Source organism: Cajanus cajan, chromosome 6 (assembly GCF_000230855.2).
Source record: "Cajanus cajan strain Asha chromosome 6, NIPB_CcT2T_4, whole genome shotgun sequence".
Classification (NCBI taxonomy): Eukaryota; Viridiplantae; Streptophyta; class Magnoliopsida; order Fabales; family Fabaceae; genus Cajanus; species Cajanus cajan.
Genome location: NC_138522.1, coordinates 31,844,996 through 31,861,166, shown reverse-complemented (window position 1 = coordinate 31,861,166; position 16,171 = coordinate 31,844,996). Strand labels below are relative to the sequence as shown.

The window sequence follows — 16,171 nt, the reverse complement described above, 5'->3', positions numbered from 1 at the left end:
ACCATGGGCCAAGGGCCTAGTGACCAGAGCTATGGCTAGAAGAATACAGGAAGAGTTGGAACTTTTGAAGAGTAGTGGGCTTGTCAAGCCCAAGGTATTCTTCACTTGGAATGCTCTATCATCACTACTAGAAAGATTGTATTCTAAGTCGGTTATTTTGTCATATCTACATCGGTTTTAAAATCGACTTAGATGAAGGCGACGTAGATGAATGAACATATTTAAGTCGGTTATGTAAAAACTGACTTAGATGTATGTGTTCATCTAAGTCAGTTTTCATAAAACAGTCGTAGATGTATGTGTTGATCTAAGTCAGTTTTCGACAAAAACCGACTTAGATGTATGTGTAAATCTAAGTCGGTTTTTTCTCAAAAACCGACTTAGATTAACACACATCTAAGTCGGTTTTTTTGTAGAACCGTTGTAGATTATATTTTTTTTAATCAGGTTAATTTTTAAAATAAAATTGTCTAAATTATAAATATGTAAAAACTAATTTAATAAAACTAATCCAATTATCCAATGTGAGAGAAGCCACATCAAAATCCAACATAAACCAAAAGTGGCCAATATGAGATCCTTATCATTATAAGAATGACTCAATTACATCATTATCATTATATAATAAATAATACTAAAGAAGCCATATACTCAAAAATCAAGACAGACCTATATGAGATCCAAAAAGGAGTATTTTCTTACAAAGAGAAGAGAAGCTCAAAAAAATTAGGTCATACTACATTAGACATGTACTTAGCCGCCTAATGCTAAAGCCACATTCACCTATTTCTAAATTTTACATGTAATACTAAACCTTTCAACATGATCTATTTCTAAATTTTTCTAAAAAGAAATTTCCCCAATGAATCTGAATGTCTTCCAATTTGGTTTCTTCCAATGGTGTAGCATCTTCAAAAAGCTGCAACATATATACATCATATATTAGTTACATCATAATAAGCATTAAAAGAAATTAACAATATTTTTAAATGTAATACTATTCAAAACATATACGTGGCCAAATTCTATGTTTATGTCATGGGTTCTGCAAAGAAGATTCAAGAATATGTTATGACCAAAGTCACTGCTTTAGGAGAACACTTCTCCTCCCCCTCTATGCTATTCCTATTCCTCCACTCTACTACTCTATACTTACATATTCTACTTTTCTTTAACTTAATCACAAATTACATTATGTCTAGTTTTATATTCTTATTTTCAATCATTAATTATTAAGTATTGACTCTTATATAATAAATAATTATAATAAAATCATACTAATTGATGATATGTAATTAGCTGTGTTTATATATTGTCAGGGCATAACTATTAAATTTTAACTTATTTTTCCATACAAGAAATAAGAAAAATGGACCATGTCAAGACAATGTAAAGTAGTATCATATTGTTATCTAATTACAATTACTATACATGTTTAACTTACTATGCATGCTTACACATTTGTTTCTTTCTTCATCCAGAAAAAGAAATTACACCTCAGATCCTATTCTAGTACATTGATTTATTTTATTTCTTGGTTTAAAGTAGGCGTTTACTTTAGCGGCAAACAGTAAAGTAAGTCTGTTACTACATGTAGGGTGATGTATAATAATAATAATAATAGTGAAAGCATATGCATGCTGCATGCATAGCATGATGGTGATAAAACGAAGTAGGGTGAAGGAAGCAAAAGCATGTTTGACTCTGAAGGTACTACGTGGATCATATTTGGGATTTTGGCAACGCAGAATAATGTTAGAAGGAAGAAGCAAAAAGGGTCGACAACAAGGACGCACACCTCCTAATTCACTTTTCCCACAAAAAGCCCTGCTTCTTCTGTCCCTAACCTTAGATACAAATCTTCTTCTCATGTCTTTTTTTTAGATTGTTACTACATACTCCTATATTTGTTGAATTTCATAAATATACAAAATATAAAACAAAACAGCCTGCAATGATACTTTCATAATATGAAAAAGGACAAAAGATAAAGGTGACAATGGCATAAACAGATAAGGATGTGAAAAACTATAATAATTTTTTTTTCACTATGTCTTGTTAATTTATTCTTGAGGATAAATTATATTTGTCTGTTATTTGTACAAAAATAATACAACAAAAATTGGAAAATTAAGGAGATGGAAGAGAGAGTTATCAGTCAACTCTGTTGTGTTGCAGGCAAGTTATCAAATCTTTTATTATTTTTTTTACATTGATGATGGCCAAAAAATCCTGTGTAAATCCTTGACTAATTCCTTACCAAATCTAGAACACCTAAAGCATATATAAATTACACCAGACTAAGTCTACACTCGCTCAAGTATCCAACCCTTTCTATAAACCAAACTCCAACCAGTGGCAGCCATGCAGGAAAAAATCTAACATTGTTAATAGAAGGTAGTTTGTTTTGCATTACCTGTTTTTGATGTAACATTCTGCAATGAGTAGTGAAAATTTGAATGTGGTGAATTTTTGACTTGAATGGATACAACTGCTACAGATTTATAATAAACAAGGTAAATGGAAGAAAAATGAATATAGTGTTTCAATCCAAATTCAATACTCCCTCCAGTTTTGAATATAAGCAACAAAAAACATGTTTGTTTCTCAAACATAAATAAATCTTAACTAAATTTACTCTATTTAATACTACCATCTCCAAAATACCCCTTCATTTAATTGAAGTAGTATTTTTAGTGATCCTTTTTATTCTTAATATCAAGTTTCAAGGAAGGGTAGTTTAAGAAATTAGGATATTTTTTTTAAAATAGGATTAGTGCAATTAGACAATATTAATTCACTTTCTTAGTGTGAATTATTTTTTTGTTGTTTATATTCAGAATTGGAGCGAGTAACCTCTAATTACAATCCCTAACTTGCATTTTTATCTTTTGGATAATATGTTGTCAGTTTATCTCAGACTCACAGCTACAGATTCCTGTACATAAATTTTTATTTTTTTGTGAATGATAACTTACATCTTCAAGTTTGATAGTTTAACAGTTCAGCTAACTTCATGTGTTGGAAGGCTATGTGTTTGTTGGTGTCTCTATATTGAAAGCCACCACATCCATAGTAACAGCTTTTAGTGATAGAGATGAATGAACCCATTTAAGTGTTAAGAGAGAAATAGTTATATGGAGATCTTGCATGAATATTAGTCTTCTAAATACAGGTCAAATATTTTGATGAAGACTGTTTTATAATCAATTATTAGATGATTTATTCTTATAAGTTGTATATTGCTTAAACTTGCTACATATGTTATGATAATATAGAATTTTATCCTAGTTGCTTTAAGCATAAGCTGCATTACAAATCTAGTCTTTCTTTATCATATTTGATGCCATTGAAACTTTTACTTTGTAGTTGACCATTCTTTACCTTGATCAGGATGACTTCTTACCAAGGACGGCCACTCCATTGGAAGATATATTCAAGTCTCTTTTCTGGTATGTCTTAAGGACTAAATTATTTCTTTCTTACTATCATTACAAGGATGGAAGATGTTTTAGAATGGCAAAGTCGATGCTACATGTTGAATCCCCTTCGCATCCCCTCTTCTAATTTCAAAATGACTTAACCCCTCCCCCTTGCAAAACACGAAGAAAACTCTTACTTGCAATTTTGTAGTAAGCAATTAACTCCCCTGGCCGTTCAGTTTGAACTGGTTCAAAATCCAAGTGCTGCATCAAACTATTATTATTAGTAAAGAGAACCCGATTTTTTGGTTATCAAACTATTAGATCTCTCAATAACCACAAATAAGAAATTATTGAGACCAAATGATTTTACTGAGAGCACAATATTGGTTTTATGTCTCTAGCATATCACTATGCCAATAAATTTGAAAATGAGTAAGAGGGAAGAACTAATTCGGCTTATCATGGACAAATCTGGACTTAAAATTGAAGGCATTTTTGTCCTAACAGTCTGACATAGGTATAGTATTTTGAGTGTATATTGAGTTGTAGCAGTCAAAATTGTGAAACTAGATTTTCTTTGGTTAGCATTAGAGTAACAGCTCCTTCACAAAATTACACTGATAAAAAAGCTTAAGAACTAAAAAAAACCTTCTTAACTTGTGAGAGAAAGAGTATCACTGTGAATTGTGAAACTGTAAAACACAGAATGAAATTCCTACGAAAGAAAGATATAATACGAATTGGTCAGAACATACTACGACTCAATCCATCAAATCAAAAGGCCTTGGAAAGCCTGGTTGGTTACAATTGCAATCCCAAATCAAATCAAATACTTATAAAAGTAACAGCTTTATGATGTAACAATCCATTAATTATAAATATAAGGGCACCGATATGCATTGGTAAATTAATTTGTTATCCTGATAACTAGTCAATCATAAAATTTTTAAACCAGTCATTGGGTTGTTGTGCATGATAATAATTACGATTATGTGATTGACTAATAAACCCACACAAGCAATACATATTTTGTTAATAACTCCATGATTGAAACATGATAATCTCACTATTACTGAGTGATTTAAACGAACCAACATGGTAAAACAGATTTAAACCAGCTCTGAAGAATCCCTTTACAAAAGAAATAATCAAAAGCAAACTTGTAACTTGCAATTAAAGAACAAAACTACATTCTTGTTTGGCTGGCAAATTGAAGAAACTAGAAAGTAAGAAAACCTTAAAACGAGATGAGCATTAGCTCAGTCAGATATACAGAGATACATTTATAATTGACAAGCTCCAACAAATATTCACATTCACACGCCAAGAAAGGATTGAAAAATAGTTTGACAAGTGCAGGGAAACACACATGCGTCAGTTTTTCTTTATCAGTATAAATTAAACTCAGTACGAAGGAGTTGCAATAGTTGACATGCATGTGCCAGTTATAATTATATTTATAAACATGAGTTCCTTCCCAAAGAATTATCAAAAAAAAAAAAGGAAAAAAGTAGACACAAACAGGAGGCAACAAGGTCAATAAATCACATCTATACTCCAAGATTCAAATTAACATATAACACAAAACCACACCAAGCAAAGCAGAGAAAACACAGGAAGATCAAGGCATCCTTGCACAATATAAACAATATTTATAGAAGCATGGAGAAGAAAAAAAAGAAAGAAAAAAAAAAGAAACAAAAGAAACAAAAGAACTTGACTTCTTAGAAGCAGAAAAGAGAAATGGATAGCAATAAAGTCAGCAGAGAAGAAGACAATATGCGGTTGATATGATTAGTCAACACAAGGACAGTGAATATAACCGCCAGGAGCAGAACACAGTTACCTACATGTAACACCCCAAATTCTCATACTTTAATAGAGATAGACAAATGATGCAAAAACTATGAAGCATTTAATTGATTAGCTGAGAGATTCTCATCATCATCAAGTCCCAAAACAGTATAAAATAAGCCCTAGTTTCTGGGAGTTCAACTCCAACCCAAACATACTATTAATGTTTAGGGTTTAGGGAAAACAGAGAACAAAGAACAAAGAAGAAGAAAAGGCCAGAAGAGTCTCAAACAAAGAACAAAACAGAGCAAAGTCATGGGAACACCTCCGCAAGACGAAACACAAGGTTCTCTCTGCAGTGGCTAAGGTTCTCCGTTTTCTCCGACGGCTTGATGGAGGACCATCCTTGGTACTTCACTTCATGTGAGACCCATCACATGGTTCATGGCTATGGCCAATTTGAGTAGTATAGAATTTATTGCTTTATTCCAATTTTACCCATGTATTTTGGGGTATTTTAGTCATAGGATTTATTTTCTTTGTATTTCCCATTTTACCCTTGTATTATGGGGTGCTTTAGATGATTAGGGTTTTAATTTTGGGCTAGGGTGTTACATGAGGAGGTGACGCATTTTTGGTGAGCAATGGACCTATTTTTGGTGTTAGAAAGGCTTAGGCCCAAGTGGAGGGCAAAGGTTGCATGGACTTATCATGCACCTAGAAATAGCCAATCTAACCCCTTAGATTCCATCCTTGGCCACCAAGTAGCATCTAGGGTTCATTTGGCATTTCATTTGGAGTGCATTTGCCTTGTGAATTTCGGCCATGCATTGCTCCAAATGCAACCCTTGATGCCTCCCCTCCTATAAATACCCAACACCCCACCACTTGTAAATACTTTGGATTATATGAATTTGAGAGAGCATTTTCTTGCCTCAAATCCTATCCTTAGTCCCTAGGTTAGTTTCGGCTAGCCACCTTCATTCTCCACCCTTGGAGAGTGAAACCCTAGATTGGCCTCCACCTACACTTGGAGTGAGCCAACTTGAGCAACCATACACCACCACCCTAAACACCTTCACGCCTACCTTCCCTTTTTCCACCCTAAATCTTCCTTTGTGTCTTCCCTTTGGTGAACTAGATCAAGGGCAAGGTCTTCCCCTTCATACTCTACATCATCCATGGAAGGAGGAAGCCATCAAGTGGTATCAAGAGCCAAGGTTCATCAAGGGTAAAATCTAGTCCTTCTTGTCTTCTTGTGTGTCTTTTCTATTCGGTCATTTTTTCTCCTCCTTGTTTTCTTTGTGTGGCCGAATAGTTTTTGGGTTCACACCTTGTTCCTTGTGAGCCTTCCTTGCCATTTTAGGTTTCCATTATTAGGTGTTGCCATGCTTTTCATTTTTCTTGAGTCTCACATTGTAGACCCCTAAAATTGTCCGGGTCGGAAATAAAGCTAGAAGGCTCTCAAAGACTAAAGGAAGATCAGCCAGAAGGACTCCTGGAAGGCCCTAGGAGGGTTCTCTGTAGGTCTAGAGGTCTTAGGATAGCAAAAATAAGAAAAGTGGGAGGAATGAAGCTCAATACGGCCTCCCAGAGGTTCACTACGGCCGTATTGAGTATTTTGAACTGCAATACGGCCGCGGCGAACTCAGTACGCCCGTATTGAAGTCTTTGAACTTCAATACGGCCGTACTGAATTCAATACGGCCGTATTGAAGTTCAAAAACTTCAATACGCCCGTATTGACCCCAGGGGCCGTACTGCGCCTCATTCCTATAAATATGACGTCAATTTGACGTCATTCTACACTTTTTCACACAGTTTTAACCCTCTCCTTGAGTATTCTGGGGTTTTTGAGCAGTGTTCTGCCCTAGAAATCTCTCTGGGAGTCGATCCGACGAAGTTCTGGAATTCCGAGCATTTAGCTTGGAGATTCGAACTTAGTCGAAGGGAAATCCATCGGATTTCCAAGTCAAAAATTATTTTTAGGAAGGAGTGAGCGGGCTTGTAGAGCGAGGGAACGCCAAAAAGCTTCCCAGTTTTACTTGATATATAAAAAGCACGCTTCAAGAGGTTTCTTTTCTAAAAATCCCTTCTTTTACCGCTTTCTGTGTGTACATATTTAACTGTCATCATGTAGATAGTTAATTTATAATTGCTTAGAATAAATAGGGGTAATTTAGTAATTTTGTACTATTATTTTTAGAAATAATCTGTCATAGGGAACCCGAAAGGGGCGTTGTGGGGTGCTAACACCTTCCCCACGCGTAACCGACTCCCTTACCCGACTCTGGTTGTAATGGCCGAAGTCGATTTTTGAATCGATTGCCTTAAACTTCTTTTTCCAATGTTTTGAGTAAAACATTGGTGGCGACTCCATGAACCCTTCCTTTTTATGAAAACCGCTAATCCATGGAGGGTCCCGCTTGGGATTAACATGGATTGGTGAGCCTTTTAATAAAATTGCTCGTTTGACAAGGTCTCAGTTTGAGAATAAGTCATTCTAGCAATCCATATTTTCAAACAAATAAAAGAGTCCAACCATCCTTCGCGAGTGCCGAAAGCCCGTTTCGGGCCGGTGGCGACAGATGGCGACTCCACTGGGGAATTCTCGAGAGTCAGTCCCATTTAGTGACAGATTATTTTTAACAAATAATAGTTAAAATTACTTTATTACCCCTCACTTGTATGATAACATGTTTATCTATTTGGCTTTAATAACTGTTGTATTTTTAAATTTACGCAATTGTTTGAAATAAAAACTGCACACAAACCTTTGCACACAACAGTTCCCTCTATACCCGGGGGCATGAGTGATTAACCATAGGGAGTGGATGTTAGTACGGCCGGTTGTCGAATGGGTCTATAGGTGCCCGTAGACCGTTGTCGGAAAGCATCACTCAAGGTGATAACCATGAACTCGAGTCCGACAGTGCGTTGGAGCTTTCCATCGGCTTACGACGAGAGGAATTGGGTCCCTATAATGGGGGCACCTTGGGGGCCTCAGACCGGTGAGAACAGTTAGAACCACCTTGAATATGCACTTTTCTGCAGGATACCCCTACCTCGTGATTCGCTCGTGACTGTTCGTGGATGAGTGAATTGTTTGTGCATTGTTTATGTGAAATTGTTTGAGCATACATTGCATTTCTTTAAACATACAACATTCCTATTCTTTTAAAATAAAAATAAATAGGAATAAGAATCTTCCATTGCATGGTGTTAACATCTACCTTCATCACATTCATGTAGGTAGTTTCCCTTTTCACCCAAAAAAATACAAAAAACAAAATACCCAAAAAAAGGAAAAAAGGGTTATTTATCCAAACCAAGCAATATCATGCATCATCTTAGGGACATCCTAAAAACATGATAATGCTTAGTTGAATAAACACAATGCATGCATATTCATCGTCATCATCTCATATCATGCATATAGATCATGGAGGGATCTAGGAGTCATTCATTTCATACATCCCTCCTAGTAATTCATTAATAAACATTAATAAAAAGAAAGAAATAATCGATGCGTATGTTCAAGATGGATCGCACGCCATTTGTTATTAAGTGTAAGCCAACAACCGCGCCAAGCGAGCGCACATCAACTCCGTTGTTGGTAATCAAGACGAATAAAGGGGAAGGTCCGACACCGTTAAGGATCATCGCTCCAAGGCCTTTTCCCTACGAATCAAATAAGGCTGTGCCATGGATATACGACATCCACCTTTCTGCCGACAGCGATATCTCTAACATCGCTGGACTTGGGGGCATGACTAGGAGTGGCAGGATCTACACTCCCGATGATCTTCATGATAAAGCTCCCAAGAATAAAGAAAAAGAAGAAAAGAAAACCGAGGAAAAAGAATCCGAGGAGGAGACAGACGAGCTGTTAAAGTTTATCCGACAGAGCGAGTACTCCATCGTGGATCAACTTCATAGGACGCCAGCAAAGATTACGCTGTTGTCGTTGATCCTAAGCTCTGAACCGCATCGGCAAGCTCTGTCGAAAGTCTTGAACGAGGCATATGTGTCGCATACCATCTCCCAAGACAAGTTTGAGGGGATTGTTAGTCACATCACGGCTAGTGATCACCTCACCTTCACCGATGAAGAAATCCCCGCTGGGGGACCGAATCATAACAAGCCCTTGCACATCTCTGTAAAGTGCAAGGAGTATCACATCGCAAAGGTCTTGGTGGATAATGGATCTTCCTTGAACGTAATGCCAAAGAGAACGTTCGACCAAATGACAATCAAGGGAGTCCAAATGCGCCCGAGCAACATGATCGTTCGAGCTTTCGACGGCTCTAAAAGAGAAGTGGTGGGAGAAATCAGTCTTCCAATCCAAATTGGGCCCACTATCTTTAATGTCGAATTCCAAGTGATGGACATTACTCCTGCATACAGCTGTCTCCTTGGCCGACCTTGGATTCATGATGCGAAAGCTGTACCCTCTACGCTCCACCAGAAAGTCAAGTTCATAATGGGTGACAAACTGGTGACTGTACAAGCTGAAGATGACATACTCATCAGCAAGCCATCCACCATACCTTATGTGGATGCAGCAGAGGAAGCTTTGGAAACCGCCTTCCAAGCATTGGAAATTGCCAATGTTGAGACGTTTCCCCGAGAAATGAAGAAGGTAGCCCATATGCTCACTAAGAACGGATACTTGCCAGGACAAGGATTAGGCAAGGACTCCCAAGGAATCCCGGAGCTACCCATTATCAAGGACAATCCGGGGAAACAAGGGTTAGGATACAACCCTGTTAATGATCAAAGAACGAAGAGGAATCAAGATCCTTCCCGACGTTCTTTAAGCCAGATCTTTAGGAAGGCTGGTTCACAAATATCAAGGCCGACTGTCGTCATCAAGTGTTTTTCTTCTTCCGATAGGGATCTATAAACTCGATGACTATTAGAGATTACTCCTCGGGGACAGCCCGACCCCCGAGCCTCGATAGGGCACATGTTTCCACTATGATTATAATAAAATCATTCTTCATTATTTCTTATTGCTTCTTTTCTTGCTTGCAATAAATCTCTAGACCACATTATTTTTAACCCTGTTTGAATAAGCATGAATGAGGTTAAAATCGTCTTAATAAAAATAAACCCGCATCTTTTTATGTGGAAGTGTGTAACAACTTGGAGCACCTTTTCTTGGCTTCAATAAGTGCCGTCATGGATAAAAAGAAATCCATTCAGGACAAAAATCCTAAAAAACAAAAAGCTCGGCAGGAAACCCAAAAAGGGGGCTGCGCAAAAATAAGAGCAAAAGACCCGCTAGGAATCCCACAAAAGGGTGACCTAGGCAAAAATTAGGGTTACAAAATAATGAACAAAAACAAAAGCCCGCTAAAACTCCACAAATGGGTGTTTTAGGCAAAAGTTAGGGCAATCGAAAAACAGAATAAATCCATGATGGTACCTCCAACTGAATTCAACAAAGGGGCTCAAGAAAAGCTATCCAAGTTGTCAAATCACAAATGTTAATAACCAAGACGTGCTTAACTTCATAAGTGTTTAATCAAACAAGCCTAAACACTTAAGCCTACCATTGGCCAAGCCATTCTTACAAAATCCATTTTTCAAAAAATAAATAATCCCCTCTAAAACACAAACTTTCGAAAAAAATATATCCTTTCCTTCTTTTCTCTCTTGTCCCAAACGATTTTTGAATAATCTAGTGGAAACATGGAGATATAGTAGTTAATAGGAGGGTTGACGCATCTTCTAAAGGAAAGGAAAATCATTTGGTTGATGACACCAAAATCTCAATATAACATGCATCATTCCTCGGTTACAGAAAGTCGGCAGCGCACAGTCCGTCTGGAGGAATGGCAAAATCCAAGCAGAGAAATGCATCGGTTAATTCTTTTGAAAAAAGAATCAAATAGAATTAGGTGCATCATACTGCATACATGCATACAGATGATAGGTGTAATGGAAGATCACTTATTCTCTGTTTATTAAAAAAAAAAAAAACAAAAAAAAAACAAAAAAAAAACAAAAAAAAAAAAAACAAAAAAAACAAAAAAATATAAACTTCAGAAAAACAATACGCCCATATCATGTTCAGTACGCCCGTACCAAAATTAGGGTTATGAACAAATTTTCAATTCAATACGGGCATACTGAAATGAATAACGGCCGTATTGGCAATAACAGAAATCCTCCCCCACGTCGATGACAAAATTCCTCCAAGAAGAAGAGGATAGGGGGAGCCATTCATTTTTTCTAAAAAACAACAAAACATTAAATAATAAAACTTGCATTTGTGCATCACGCACATTAATTGCACATTCAAAGACCTCATCATGAGGCAGTCGCATAAAATAGAAAAAATAGGAAAAATTGCTTGTGTATGACAGCAGCAAACAAAATGAAGAAATTCAGAAAATCAACAGCATCATACAGAATAATTGAGCCAGGATAGGCTCGCCGAAATAATACTCTTACAGAATAATTGAGCCTGGAGAGGCTTGCTGAAAAAATACTCCCACAAAATAATTAAGCCTGGAGAGGCTTGCCGAAATAATACTCTCCAAAAGACGTCTCAGCTCGCATTCTCGGGCTGAACAAAAAACAAAACTCATGCAGAATAACTGAGCCTGGAGAGGCTTGCCGAAACAATACTCCCACAGAATAATTGAGCCTGGAGAGGCTCGCCGAAATAATACTCTCTCAGAATAATTGAGCCTGGAGAGGCTCGCAGAAATAATACTCCCCAGAGATATCTCAACTTCCACTCACGGGCCAAATTCCCCAATGAAAGCTATCAAACCAAGATCAGCAAAATTCCCCAAGGGAGGCTTGATCATCTAAACAGAATATCCAAGTCGAAAGGACTTAAACTTCCTCAGTGGAAGGTAGCTTTCCAACTCAAACGAAGAGTGAAGCTAAGCCTGAAGAGGCTTTCTAAATAATACTCTGGGATACATAAGAACTTCAAATCCCCAGTCGCCTACACAAGAGGCACTCCTTCAAAAAAGGAAAATCAAAAATCCAAAAGATCAATAATCATTCCCCAAGTGGAATCCGGCTCTCAGCCAATCATTGAACGTCAAGCTGATACGCCTAACAGAAGAGGCCAATTACAACCAAATGACAAAATCCCCTAGCGGATAATAGCCTACACAGAGGCAACAAAATCCGAAAAATCCAAAAAAGTCACCCGAATAAGGATAACCGGGATACTCCACAACGTCAAAAGGACGACAGCCAAACATAAGGCATCGCTCAACTCAGAGAGAGAGCATCTGTGTCTACACCTCAAGGAGTCAGAAATTCTCCATGGGTACCAACTAAGCAATGCAAGTTGGGACACAAGAACCTATGAGTAACTGCACATCCCCTAGACGGATCCCTGCGTTATCCAGCCCTCAGTGGCACAAAAATCAAAAAACAACTGTCGAAGCAGCATCGTGGACTATGAAGACAAAATCATCTCAAAGCCTAAGAGGCAATACTTAGCTACCCAGATGTCCAGAACACCGAGGTATGCACAAGCCTGGAGAGGTAATACTCAGCTACCCAGATGTCCAGAGCACCGAGGTATGCACAAACCTGGAGAGGTAATACTCAGCTACCCAGATGTCCAGAGCACCGAGGTATGCACAAGCCTGGAGAGGTAATACTCAGCTACCCAGATGTCCAGAGCACCGAGGTATGCACAAGCCTGGAGAGGTAATACTCAGCTACCCAGATGTCCAGAGCACCGAGGTATGCACAAGCCTGGAGAGGTAATACTCAGCTACCCAGATGTCCAGAGCACCGAGGTATGCACAAGCCTGGAGAGGTAATACTCAGCTACCCAGATGTCCAGAGCACCGAGGTATGCACAAGCCTGGAGAGGTAATACTCAGCTACCCAGATGTCCAGAGCACCGAGGTATGCATAAGCCTGGAGAGGTAATACTCAGCTACCCAGATGTCCAGAGCACCGAGGTATGCAATGAGCCTGGAGAGGCGACGACTAATACTCAACCTGGAGAGGGTAAACTCAGCTACCGAGGATGTCAGAAGCGCCGAGGTATGCACTCACCTGGAGAGGCTACTCAACAATTTTCCACCGGAAGACATTACAAGTCAGAAGGTCGGCACATCACCTGGACAATTGGATCAACTCCTTTACTTGTCAGCCGGTACACCAAAAGGCCGTCCGACTAAGTAAAGGGGGGGCAGCTGTAGACCCCTAAAATTGTCCGGGTCGGAAATAAAGCTAGAAGGCTCTCAAAGACTAAAGGAAGATCAGCCAGAAGGACTCCTGGAAGGCCCTAGGAGGGTTCTCTGTAGGTCTAGAGGTCTTAGGATAGCAAAAATAAGAAAAGTGGGAGGAATGAAGCTCAATACGGCCTCCCAGAGGTTCACTACGGCCGTATTGAGTATTTTGAACTGCAATACGGCCGCGGCGAACTCAGTACGCCCGTATTGAAGTCTTTGAACTTCAATACGGCCGTACTGAATTCAATACGGCCGTATTGAAGTTCAAAAACTTCAATACGCCCGTATTGACCCCAGGGGCCGTACTGCGCCTCATTCCTATAAATATGACGTCAATTTCACGTCATTCTACACTTTTTCACACAGTTTTAACCCTCTCCTTGAGTATTCTGGGGTTTTTGAGCAGTGTTCTGCCCTAGAAATCTCTCTGGGAGTCGATCCGACAAAGTTCTGGAATTCCGAGCATTTAGCTTGGAGATTCGAACTTAGTCGAAGGGAAATCCATCGGATTTCCAAGTCAAAAATTATTTTTAGGAAGGAGTGAGCGGGCTTGTAGAGCGAGGGAACGCCAAAAAGCTTTCCAGTTTTACTTGATATATAAAAAGCACGCTTCAAGAGGTTTCTTTTCTAAAAATCCCTTCTTTTACCGCTTTCTGTGTGTACATATTTAACTGTCATCATGTAGATAGTTAATTTATAATTGCTTAGAATAAATAGGGGTAATTTAGTAATTTTGTACTATTATTTTTAGAAATAATCTGTCATAGGGAACCCGAAAGGGGCGTTGTGGGGTGCTAACACCTTCCCCACGCGTAACCGACTCCCTTACCCGACTCTGGTTGTAATGGCCGAAGTCGATTTTTGAATCGATTGCCTTAAACTTCTTTTTCCAATGTTTTGAGTAAAACATTGGTGGCGACTCCATGAACCCTTCCTTTTTATGAAAACCGCTAATCCATGGAGGGTCCCGCTTGGGATTAACATGGATTGGTGAGCCTTTTAATAAAATTGCTCGTTTGACAAGGTCTCAGTTGAGAATAAGTCATTCTAGCAATCCATATTTTCAAACAAATAAAAGAGTCCAACCATCCTTCGCGAGTGCCGAAAGCCCGTTTCGGGCCGGTGGCGACACACATGAACATGAAGAACATGCTATGAACATGCTTTTAATTTTTGAATCCACCTAAAGTTTTGTCATTTTTGTTTCCTATATTTTGTCTACAAAAATTCCATGTATGTGCCAAACACTTTGCATGATTACATGAACAAAAAAAAAATATGCCATATTGCATGACATAGTGGGCGTGACATATAGCTTTCTCTTTAGGAGTCATTCATGCATGCTACCTAGTCCTAGCATGTTCTATGTGATTTTGTGATTTCCATGTGTAAACATTTTCTTGCACATGCATAACCGCCCACTCTCCCTTGCATTCTCACTTGATTTGATCAATTTTCTATGCCTAAAGAAACCCTAAAAGAATCTAAGTGGTGTGCTGAAAATTTTGTGCAAAACAACTTGTACTAGTTAGCACAAAACAATTTCCACTCAAAAGATACCCTAAACACCTCTAAAATCACGCCACTTGTCATTCTCTCTCTCTTCTAAAATTTGACCTAAATTTACCACCCACAAGTGCAAAACCTAAGCAACAAATGGGCTGAATATTAAAAAAAAAATTGGACCCAAGGAACATCAAAAAGAAATTGACGTGAACAATAGTATCAAAAAAAAAAAAAATATTGGACCAAAAAGGACTTGTTGCTAGACTTGTGGACTTGGACCATTACCTAAGCATTTGGAGTTGGACTTGTGACATTTTTGGACCATTGTTGACACCTTAATATTGGCTGGACCAAATCACTAAAAGACTTAATCAAGTGAGCATAAACACTAATAAAGGGACCACCCCCACAGAGTGTCCACTAGACTTGAACGACTCTGATACCATAAAAGTGTAACGACCCGCCGTGGCCGTCACACTACGAACCAACACTACACACTACTCGAATACATACTAAAATAGTATAATAAATATTTACAACACAAGTTGCTAATCAAGCAACAAACAACTAGTTATATATAAGAAAATATGCTACTATAAGGTAGCCTAAAAAAAATATTCATCTTCAGGCACCTCCTGTGGCCTCTAGCAACTATCTCCCAGCCTATCCTTACCCTGCTCTCATACCACGTATGATCATCGCAGTCCAAACCACATGGAGACATGCAAGGGTAAGCTAGAAAAAATAAACAACTCATAATAATTTAATATGTAACATAACAACTATACATCTAAACATCATTTGAACTTGATTCCACATATCAACACTTCAATGTAACTACTTTACAAACCATTGGAATAGTCACCATATTCTTCATAACAACAACCAACACATATATTAAAAGCAACTTCAACACAGATAGTCTAGTGATGCTAGCATCATCATCAACTTGTATACAAATAAGCAACTTACAACATAACAGCACTATCATCATCGTCAACAAGGTCAACATACAACACAATTACAACTTAACAACACAACAACGTATGTACTACTCATATCAACAATAAATCAACTCATTAACAACTTATGCGTCGTCACGCATTTAGACTCGGAGATCTCCTACAACATGGTAAGTAGTCTAAGTGGCTAGGTCCTACCGAACTGACAACACAGCAAATTTGGATATCAATCCACAACACAATAATGGTTTCTCAGACT

At 38.1% G+C, this 16,171-nt stretch overlaps 1 long non-coding RNA gene across 1 annotated transcript; it reads right to left on the bottom strand.

Moving 5' to 3' along the window:
- Positions 1-648: 648 nt before the first annotated feature.
- Positions 649-5,652, bottom strand: LOC145959027 (uncharacterized). Its single transcript, XR_014434633.1, has 4 exons — positions 5,545-5,652; positions 3,620-3,686; positions 2,417-2,494; positions 649-919 (listed from the first exon to the last, which is right to left on the bottom strand). It is a non-coding gene; the product is annotated as an uncharacterized LOC145959027 (long non-coding RNA).
- Positions 5,653-16,171: the final 10,519 nt, after the last annotated feature.